The sequence below is a fragment of the Notamacropus eugenii genome, chromosome 5 (assembly GCF_028372415.1).
Source record: "Notamacropus eugenii isolate mMacEug1 chromosome 5, mMacEug1.pri_v2, whole genome shotgun sequence".
NCBI lineage: Eukaryota > Metazoa > Chordata > Mammalia > Diprotodontia > Macropodidae > Notamacropus > Notamacropus eugenii.
Window position 1 is genome coordinate 243,715,979 of NC_092876.1, and position 10,877 is coordinate 243,726,855.

At 36.2% G+C, this 10,877-nt stretch overlaps 1 long non-coding RNA gene across 1 annotated transcript; it reads left to right on the forward strand.

Annotated features, from left to right (window-relative positions):
* Positions 1-1,561: 1,561 nt before the first annotated feature.
* On the forward strand, positions 1,562-10,586 carry LOC140509115 (uncharacterized). Its single transcript, XR_011968580.1, has 4 exons — positions 1,562-1,644; positions 1,999-2,273; positions 10,052-10,172; positions 10,238-10,586. It is a non-coding gene; the product is annotated as an uncharacterized lncRNA (long non-coding RNA).
* The last annotated feature ends 291 nt before the right edge of the window (positions 10,587-10,877 follow it).

Sequence of the window (10,877 nt, forward strand, 5' to 3'; positions counted from 1 at the left end):
TATTATCATTGATAATTGATTGATCATTGGTTAAGTATTTCCTAATTTCACTGAAAATTTTCAAATGAAACCATTGTTTAGAAATGGTCTTTCAAGTTTCTGAGAAGTCTTGGGGGTGCAGCTAGGTTGCTCAACGATTTTAGAGAAACAGGATTAGAGTCAGGCAAACCTGGGTTCACATATGGCCTCAGACACTTACTTGCTGCGTGACCCAGGGCAAGACACTTAACCCTGTTTGCCTCAGTTCCCTCATCTATAAAGTGAACTGGAGAGAAAAATAGTAAACTACTCCAGTATCTTGGCCAAGAAAACTCCAAAAGGGGTCAGACCCAACTGAAAAATGACTAAACACAACAAAACAAAGTCTTTAGAGATCCTTTTAAAGTGATCTGTAGTGAAGTAGGGCTTTTTCTCTATTCATCTAACTAGGTCCTGACACATGCCCAAAGAAAAAAATATCCACAGATATCCTTTGCTCAATAAGGAAACAATTCTCCCCAACTATGAACTTCAGGCAGCTTCTATCCTTGGCCAGATTTATTTTCTGTGTGCTCTTTAACCTTAAGAAAAATCCAACAGCCTGCCCTTGGATGAAAAATTCATGAAGTTTCATAACATTCATTACCATTTTATGATTCTTTTACTTGATATAACAACAATCCTTTCTAGCACTCTATTAAATCAGCAAGCTAACTTCGTAAATCACTAGCCCAAGTGCATGAAACCGTCACTTGTTAATGTCTTAGCTGTGCTGTAAAGCGTGCTCTAGCATAGTGGAAATTCAGGCTGCCAAAGATGGGACTATTTACATCACCCTTCTTCGACATGCTAATTTGTTTAGGAAAATTCTTGCCTGATTCTCTCTCTGTTATGGGTTTCCCTAGTTCTACAACCAAGTGAGAAATTTTCGGTGGCTTTGCATGAATGTGTTACTTGTATATGAAATGTGCAAAGAACTATGAGATAGAAAGTTTCTCCATTAGTAAGCAGAACAATTTCCTGGACAGGAGAAATAGAGGCCTTACCTTAAAATTTACCATGGCTTATTGTTTAACCTCAGAAAAGTCTAAGCCTTTATTTGCTTCAGTTTCTTCAGCTTTCACTCAAGCTGATTATTGACCTTTTATCTACTGCACAGGTTTGGAACTATGATTTCATAAGTCTAAGGAAATCATAGTATAGAAACTCCCTCCACTTTCAATGTTACCTGGACCCTGAGAGATTGACTTGCTGATGATCACACATCTGTTGTACATCAGAGTTAAGATCTGAACACAGACCTTCATGACTCTAAGGCCAGGTCTCTATCCATTGCCTGGACCAAATTTCTGGCCTGAAATTTACTAGAGTAGAAGGAATATGACAGAGCATACAAAAGTACTGAACTAGAACCTAGAGTACTGGATTCAATTCCTTTTACTTACGTAAACATGCACAAATCACTCAACATGAGTAGAAGTGCTCTCTGAACTTAGAACCAATTAGACAATATCTGGAGCAATGCATTCTGTTCTAGGTGCCTCAGACATTCTAGAAAGAATGTTGGTAAGGACAGTGTTCAGAGAAGGGCAACTAGGAAGATGAAAATCCTTGAGTCCAATTCATATGAGGATTGCATGGAGGAACTGGGAATGTCTAGCCTGGGTAAGAGAAAACTCAGGGAGGGACATAATAACTATATTCAAGTATTTAAAGGACTGACATGTGAGAGAGAAATCAGACTAGTTCTGTTCGTTCCTAAAGTATAAAACAAAGAGAACAAGGTGAAAGTTGCAAAGAGGTAACTGATGCATGACATAAGAAAACATTTGATAATTAGAGCTAGCCAAATGTGGAATAAGTGGTAGGTATCCCCTCATTACAGGTGTTCAAGCAAAAGCCAAATTTTTAATTGCCAACTATGCTATAGCATAGCCCAAAGGGATGTAGTTTGAGCTAGATGGCCCCTGATGCCCCATTCAAATCAAAATTTGTGATTCTTTCATCTTTATGTCTTAGGCAACTTCCCTATTACTTGAATACTCTACCAGTGAATTGAAAACTCCATGCTACTGCCCAGGAAAATGAAGCTAATCGCATAAACAGGAACATGGAATTTGAAAAGTGGCAGATTTAATCCAACTCATAATCAAAGTCAGCCAACTAGTTAATATTTCTCTTATGTACATAGAGCATTATCTTAGAGGTTATGGGTACTTTTAAAGGAATTAGAAGACAGCTCCTGAGCTTAAGGAATTCATAGTGCTTATGGCCTCAAGAATAAAGAAAAAAAGGTAAATATAAATGCTACCTGTGGCATTTCAGAAAAAATTCTAATAAAACTATTACAATTTGGTTAATGAAGCTTAAATTTAGACACAGTTGTGAAGTTGAAAAGTAATGATTCACATTTGTGTTGTTGGGTTGTTTTTTCCTTTTCTTTTCCACTTTACTTGAATACCACGGAAATAACTTTAATTCTAAAGAACAAAAATCAGCCTTGAAGGGAGTCAGGAGGGACTTAGATTAAGAAGGAATGTTGTCATAATTAGGGATGATATAGTTAAAGGGATGGCAATGCAACATTTGATTGAAGAAATTTGCATATGAGGAAATGTAACATCTTTATGTAAATAATTTTTTACCTTCATAATCTGCTCACAAGTCTGTTGCAATGAAGCGGCAACCCTCCTTCAGTTATTAGAGATGTATTATAGAATGCTTTAGCTCAGAAACTAATAGGGAGACCATCTTAAATCCCTTAATTGCCAATGGTTTTTATATCTAACTCACTCAGAGAGTGCTGAATTAAAGCCAGATGGCTGAAAATGTTATTCTGGCTTACAAGTGTAGAGATTTCTGTAACTTCGCCAAAGCCATTGTCAAAATGTTCTATATCAAAACAAAACAAAAAATAAAATCTTCTGTTTTCAAAACTTCTGAAAATTCCTCAATAGAAATAAAATACCAACCCCTCCCCGCAACAGATTTTGGCACCTCAGAGGGAAAATTCTCCATCCCTGAGCAGCTGGTTGTCCGAACTGACCTAGCAGTGGGACAGTCCAAAAAGGAGCTGCATCATTGAAAAGCTCATGAATTTCCAAACAAGAAACTCTTTGGAATTCAATAATAGACACAAAAGACCAAGGAAAACAGGCCTGCTAGTGGAAGCATTTACACCAAAGACCTTGTAGTTACTGAAGAGGTTTGAAGGAAAATTTGAAGTATAACCTCCTTCATGTAGAAGAAAAACAAATCCCAAGACTGGTATTTCATCAGATTGTAGCATCTTCTGAATCTCTTTCCCAGGATCAAAAGTGATTATCAACCTGATTTATGCAATGATAAACAGGGGATAAAGGTGCTCACTAAATAGAAGGTGATAATTATCAAGGCATTAGAACTCATTTGTTTGTTTGGCTTTGGGAAATATTTTTAAAGCCTAGCTAGGTGACTGTGAATGGATTATATAAAATTAACTGTGCTTGGTTACCTGTGGAGAATTTGTAACTTTGATTCTGGAACATTTTCAGCTCAAAGTTTGCTTGTACATTGATTCATTACTGAAATTTGTGGCATTTTCTGAACATTTGATGAATAGACAATAAGTAACCTGCCAGAAACTGACTTTTGGTGTTTTAATTTGGATAACACAGATTAAAAAATCAAAACACAATTTTAAAAAATAAATCAAAAGCATTGATTAAGTTCTTGTTATGTTCCAAGCACTTGCATAAGCCCTGGGGATTGCAAATTAGAAAGTGAGATATTTCTTTCCCTTAAGGGTTTTACATTGTAATGTGAACATATAGGAGAGTGATGGCCAGAGAAAGGAGCTGTGGTCTAGATAGTTATAAAGATGGCAAGTAGAACAGCATAGCAGTAAACTGACACATCCTTTTGAAAAAAAACACAATGGTACAGAGGAAACACTATGGATGAGATTTTCCAACATTCCCATGAAAACAACTTTAAAATAATGACTTAAATTGAAATCAGGAGGGGCAGAGCCAACTGAAGGTTGAGGTGAAATATTTTTTGGCACCTTAGGAAATCTGAAGGAGAGGTCTGTGACAGTGGGATGGGAACCAGCCTGGAGCCCATGTGGTGGCAAGATAAGTGGGCCCTGGAGGCAGTGGGGAGAGCAGCAGCACCTTCAGGTGTTCTTGGCCCAAAGGTATTAAAGGGATAAGGGAACAGGTCAAGAGGAAAATACAGGGACCCCTGTGCTGGTACTGGGTAAAGGGCAAGGCACTATTTGGGAACTTTACTGACTATACTCACTTTCAGGTCACAATTCTAGGATGTAGAGAAACAATTTTGGTCCCCAGGAAATAGAGATCCTGAAGAGTAGTAACATTTGTGACTTCAAGGGAGCAGAGGTCCTTTCTAGATAAGGACCAGAGGGAAGACAAGGAGATTAATGACCACATCTTTCCCAGGATCACACAACTTTGGAAGCACCAAAAACTTCTAAACTCAGAACTAGCTCTGAAAACAACAGTGAGAAAAACTTGAGGTTTGGTACAATGCCATCCCCCAAACTTCACCCCAAGAGTAGAAACCGACTTTAACACAAAGTTCAGAGTAAAAAATAATAGACTGGAAAAATGAGCAAACAACAAAAAAGGATCTGGAGAGGGTCAAGACGTAAGCTCAGAAGATATTATCCAAATAGCTATAAGTAAAGCATGAAAGGGAAAAAAATATGGATTGAACACAAGCCCAACAAGAATACCTGGAAGAAATAAAAGTGTCTTACAAATCAAATAACAGTGATAAAGGAAAAATTAGGAAAAAAATAAGAATGATGTAATAAAGTTATGAACAGAGAATTAATGGCTTGATAAAGGAGGCACAAAATATACTGAAGAAAATAACACCTTAAAATAAGAATTGGCCAAATGGAAAACTGGTACAAAAGTTACTGATGTAAAGAATCTTAAAAATTAAAATTGGGCAAGCAGAATATAATGACTCCCTGAGACATCAAGAAACAGCAAAACAAAGCCAAAAGAATGAAAAGAAATAGGAGAAAATGTAAAATATCTTCTCAGAAAAATAATTGACTTGGAAAATAGATCAAGGAGAGATAACTTAAGAATAATTGGATTACCTGCAAGCCATGATCAAAGAGAGAGCCTAGACATCATATTTCAGGAAACAATCAAGGAAAACTGCCTTGATATCCTAGAACAAGAGCATAAAATGGAAACTGAAAGAATTCAACAATCACATCCTGAAAGAGGTGATTTCAACATGAAAATTCCTAGGAATATTATAACTAAACTCCCGAGCTCTCAGGTCAAAAAAGAAACAAATACTTTAAGTAGCCAGAAACAAATCATTCACATACTGTGGGGCAACCTTCAGGATCACACAAGATTTAACAGCTACTGCATTAAATAAGTGGAGGTCTCAGAATACAATATCTAGAAGTCAAAGGAACTAGGATTACAAAAAAGAATAACCTACCTAACAAAGCTGAATGTAATCATTCAGGGGAAAAAATGGACATTTATGAAGTAGAGAACTTTCAGTCTTCCTGACAAAAAGACTGGAGCTGAACAGAAATTTGTCTTTGAAATATAAGACCTAAGAGAATCATAAAAAGGTAAATATTAAAGAGATCATAAATGACTCTATAAAGTTAAACTTTATGGTAAGAGAACACATATAACTCCTATGAATTTCATCATGATGAGGGTAGTTAAAAGGACTCTACATAGGTAGAGAGCAAGGGGGTGAGTCAATTATCTTGGATAATCTAAAACAATAAAATGGACAGGTGAGAAAGAAAGATGAACTGGTAGAAGGTAGAAGGAAGAATAGTAATGGGGAAAATTATCTCACATAAAAGAAACCTACAAGGAAAAGCTTCTACAGTAGAAGGGCAATATGTAGGAGGGTGGGTAGGCAATGCTTGAATCTCATTCTCATCTGAATTGGTTCAAAGACAGAAGAAAATATACACACTCAATTGAGTGTAGAAATCTATCTTACCCAACAAGGAAGTAGGATGGGAAGGGAATAATACAAAGGGGAGAGATGATAAAAGGGAGGTTGGATTAAGGGAGGCAGTGGTTGGAATGAAAACAGACTTTTGAGGAGAGTGAACGTAAAAAAATGAGAGAGAGAAAAGGATAAATAGAAGAAAATTATCTTTATTTTTGGGGGAAAGGAAGTTGGGGTTAAGTGACTTGCCCAGGTTCACACACCTAGTAAGTATCAGAGGCAGAATTGGAATTTACGTCATTCTGACTTCAGGGTCCTGGCTTTGTCCACTGCCCCACCTAACTCCCCTCCAAATAACTTTTCTAAAACTTCATTAATCTCCTTAATGGCTTTCTTATTTATTTTATAGTTAACTTGATCTCCTCAGAGTTTAAAGTTGAAGTCTCCTAGTAGTATAGTTTTGCTATCTATTTCCTCCTGTAACTCATTTAGCTTTTTTCTCCAAGAATCTGGATTCTATGTCATTTGGTGCATATATGGTTCATATTGACATTACTTCATTGTCTAAGATATCTTTTAGCAAAATGTAGTTTCCCAACCTATCTCTTTTAATTAGACCTATTTTTGCTTTTCTTTTTCTGACATCAGGAATACTACCCCCCAACTTATTTTTTTACATCATCTGAAGTGTAATAGATTCTGTGGCAGCCCCTGATTTTAACTCTATGTGTTCCTCTCTGTTTCAACTGCGTTTGTTGTAAATAGTATGTTGCTGAATTCTGATTTCTAATTTATTCTGTTATCTGCTTTTGTTTCATGGCTGAATTAATCCCTTTCACATTCACAGTTATGAGTACTAACTGCACCTATCAGATTGAATAACACAACAGAAAAGGAAAAAGAGGGAATGTGGAAAAATTGGGACCCTAATGTGCTGTCAGTGGAGCTGTAAACTAGTTCAATCATTCTGAAAAACAATTTGGAACTAGGCCCAAAGGTTTATAAAACTGTGCATTCCTTTTGACCCAGCAATATGGTTACAGATCCGTATCCCAAAGAAATCAAAGAAAAGGGAAAAAGACCTATATGTACAAAAATATTAATAGCAACTGTTTTTGTGATGGCAAAGAATTGGAAATTGAGGGGAGGCCTATCAATTGGGTATTGGCTGAACAAACTGTGGTATATGATTGTAATGTAGTACTACTATGCTATGAGACATGATGAATGGGATGGTTTCAGAAAAATTTGGGATGATCTATATAAACTCATACAAAGTGAAGTGAGCAGAACCAGGAAAATATTGTATACAATAACAGTAATATTGTAACAATGATCAACTGTGAAAAATTTAGCTAGTCTGATCAATAAAATGATCTCGGACAATTCCAGAAGATCCATGATTAAAAATGCTATCTACCTCCAGAAAGAGAACTTCGAGTACAGATTGAAGCATGCTTTCTTTCACTTATGTTTTTCTTGCTCTTTTCTTTTTTCCCCTTTGCAACATGGCTAACATGGAAATATGTTTTGCATTACTTCACATGTTTAATTGATATATTATTTGTCTTCTCAATGGTTGTAGGAGGGAGAAAATTTGGGACTCAGAATTTTAAAAAAAGAATATTAAAAATAAAAAAAAGATAAAAATGATAGTTGTTGTACTTACAGTTTTCAGAGCAAAAGGTAGAGATGGATGGGAAGCTAATGACCAGGTGGAGAGGAAGCTTCATAATCCCAGGAAGGACCTGGCTGAATGGCTTAACTCCTCTCGGGCATGGCCTCGAGATCTACAATGATTTGAGATTCTGGTTCAGAGAAGATAATGACTGAGTGAAGAGGGGGACTACTTAATTTGAATACATCATTTGTTCATATATTTCTTTTGTCATTATCTTTCCCTGGGACATTTGTCTTCAAATTAAAGTTTCAGCGTGTTATATATAATAAGGAGCAAAACAAAATTCCTCAAAGGCAAATTTCTAGTAAAAATAATTATTTAAAAATATGAATATGAAAAATGACATTCTAATTGTCTTTGTTCTTTTAAACTATTCATGTCATTATATATATATATATATATATATATATATATATATATATATATATATATGTATGTATTTGTCAGCAGTTACTATTATTTATATTTACTAAAGAATCATATCTTGGCATTAAAAATTTCACCTTTAAGTGGAAATTCACCTTGGTTTAGTAAAGAGCTAGTCTTAGGCTCAGAAAGCCCTGGGTTCAGATTCCGATACTTCTAGTTACCTGACCAAATACAAATGATTTAATCTTCTGCTGTCCATAATACCCTCGAAGGCTGTGAGACGTTGCTGATCTGCATGCAAGAAGAGGGTTTCACACCAGGAATTCCACATACTGTTCTGGAGTACTCCTTCCCCTCCCCTCAAAATTCCACATACTGTTCTGGAGTACTCCTTCCCCTCCCCTCAAAATTCTGACTAATTCTTCTGGATTAAATCATTGCATTTTATTCTATTATAATGGGCTGTGCTTTCCTGATTCTTCATTTAGACATAAAATGAACCATTTCATTTCTTTTGACTATGTGTACATATGTACTTTTTTTCTTTTTCTCTCTCCAAAATGGAAGCATAAGCTTAAAAGAATGAATAATTTTCTAGAGAATGAATTAGAAATTTTTTTCCCAAGTGAAATGTAGAAATAAGGCAGGTATTTTTCAAATTGTTAAAGACAGGCAATAAAATAATGGCCCTAATATTTCTATTACTAGCCTCATTCAAATAGCAGTCAGACATTTTTCTGTATGTTCTTTGATAAAGGGATAGCCTCTCTCACTTTCTACTACAATTTCCCCAGTTCTAACACTGATTACAGTCAGGTGGGTTGAAGGTCAATCCCTGGAAAATCCACCAAGATATACAGATTCCATAGGTCTAGGCAGGAGCACAACCCAGAGTATGGGAGAAGGCTCTGAGGGAAATCAGCTAAATCAGGGAAGAGGTGGTACTGTAGTGAGGTCTAGGCAGGCAATGGGCCCATAAAGTGAAGTGAGGCAGGAGGGATCAGAAACCCAGATTAGAGGATGAGGAAACAAAGCAACAGGGATCCATGGAGAGGTTTAGGATAACATAAAGTCAAGAACCCAGGCCAAAGAGTATATGCAAGATTACACAAGCTGTTAAGAGGTGTTCTAACAGAATAGGGCACCAGTAGCAAAATAGTTTGATTCTGAGACAAAAGCTTGAAGAGGTAGGGCTTCCCCTAACTTTTTTCCCCAAGGCTGCAACTATTTTCAGAGTATGGACAGGCCTCATGTCAGAGACAAAAGCAGCTGGACACGGAGTAGGGGAATGAAGGGTAGAGATCAGGACTGTTCCTGTGGAGTGATCAAAACTAAAAGGAAAATGGCTTCCAAATTTGTACCCCACCTACTAAAGTAGACTCACCTGAGATTTTATTTGGCGATTCTAAACTTGATTTAGAATGTCAAAGCCTATAACGATCTATGTATCAGGACCTAGGTGGAATGATGAATAGAATGCTGGACCTGAAGTCAAGATGACCTGGAATTTAAATCAGGCCTCAGTCACTTACTGGCTATGTGACCCTGGATGAGTCATTTATATTTATCTACCTTTGCTTTTCCATCTGTGAAATGTGGATAATAATATACTCATTTCACAGGGTTGATGTGAGGATAGAGGGGGGTAGTATTTGTAAGCTGCTTTGTAAATACTATGATGCTGATGATGCATTTCTGATGAAAACAAAAAGAAAATAGAAAAAAAAAAACCAAATCACATAAACCAAGTCTATGAACTCAGAAACTATAAAGGAATGCCTTCCAATTTCATTGTCTACTGGCAACATATTTTAATTTCTCATTGTTTATTATCTTTAAGAACTAGTAAGGTATAATAAGAACAAGAAGACTACTTTGAAGTCTTTATTTCACCATATGCTAGAAACAAAAATAAGCTTTTTCCCTATTGCTGTGTTTTCTTTAAATCAATGAAACAACATTGCGACTGGTATTTTCATTAGGCTTAAAGCCAAGGCTTAAATGCAGGAAATGAACTATATTGTGAATAAATTGTCTATTGTTTGAAAATTTATCCATCCTTTCAAGACTGAAGTCAAATGAATCAACGGAAAACATGTTGCTGTCCATTTTGCTGCTCAGGGATGTTTCAGAAACTGGGAAGATTTTCTAGTTTTGAGGCCAGTATCCTTTCACTCCAGGAAATCAGGTCAGAAAAGATTTTGAAGCTGAGATGTCCAGCATTCCACAGATCAATTTTTTTTTCTTCTATAGGTACATAGTAGAAAGTACTCAAGAGGGGCCAATAGCAGTTACCTAGCACTGGAAATGAAAGGCAAGTGTGGTATTTTGTCTATAGTCAGCAGGTGTATGAAGTAATGCACTAATTGTGCAGGAATTCAATGTAAGAGAAAAATGAGTCAAAGGAAATGAAGCTACCTCTGAGGTACAGCTGAGCACAACTCAATCAACAGGGGAAATCAATGAGGTGGAAAGAGTTGCCTTAGAAAAACCATGGGACCCCTGACTAGAGTCACTCAATCAGTCACAGAAAGGCCTCTCCATATTGCCTCCAGCACAATACCTTGGAACTTGTACATTTTGGACACATAAAGATTTCTAAAACTGGGTTTTGAGTGCCAGATTTGTGTTCAGGTGTTTGTAGAACTTAGGGTCATGAAGAGTAACTTTGTGATAGTATGGACTGCAAATGAGTTTTCTTCTAAAATTTGTGAGACTATATCCTTGAAACATTTTTTTTTGAGAATATGTTTAAAAATACCATTTCACTTTTTAAGACAAGCATCCTGAGTCATTTTTTTTTATTTCTCTTTGGGATAAGAATGAGCTGAGGTTGCTAATATGTTATTTGCTCTCACCTTCGAATATTCTTCATTACTCAAATTTTGAGAGT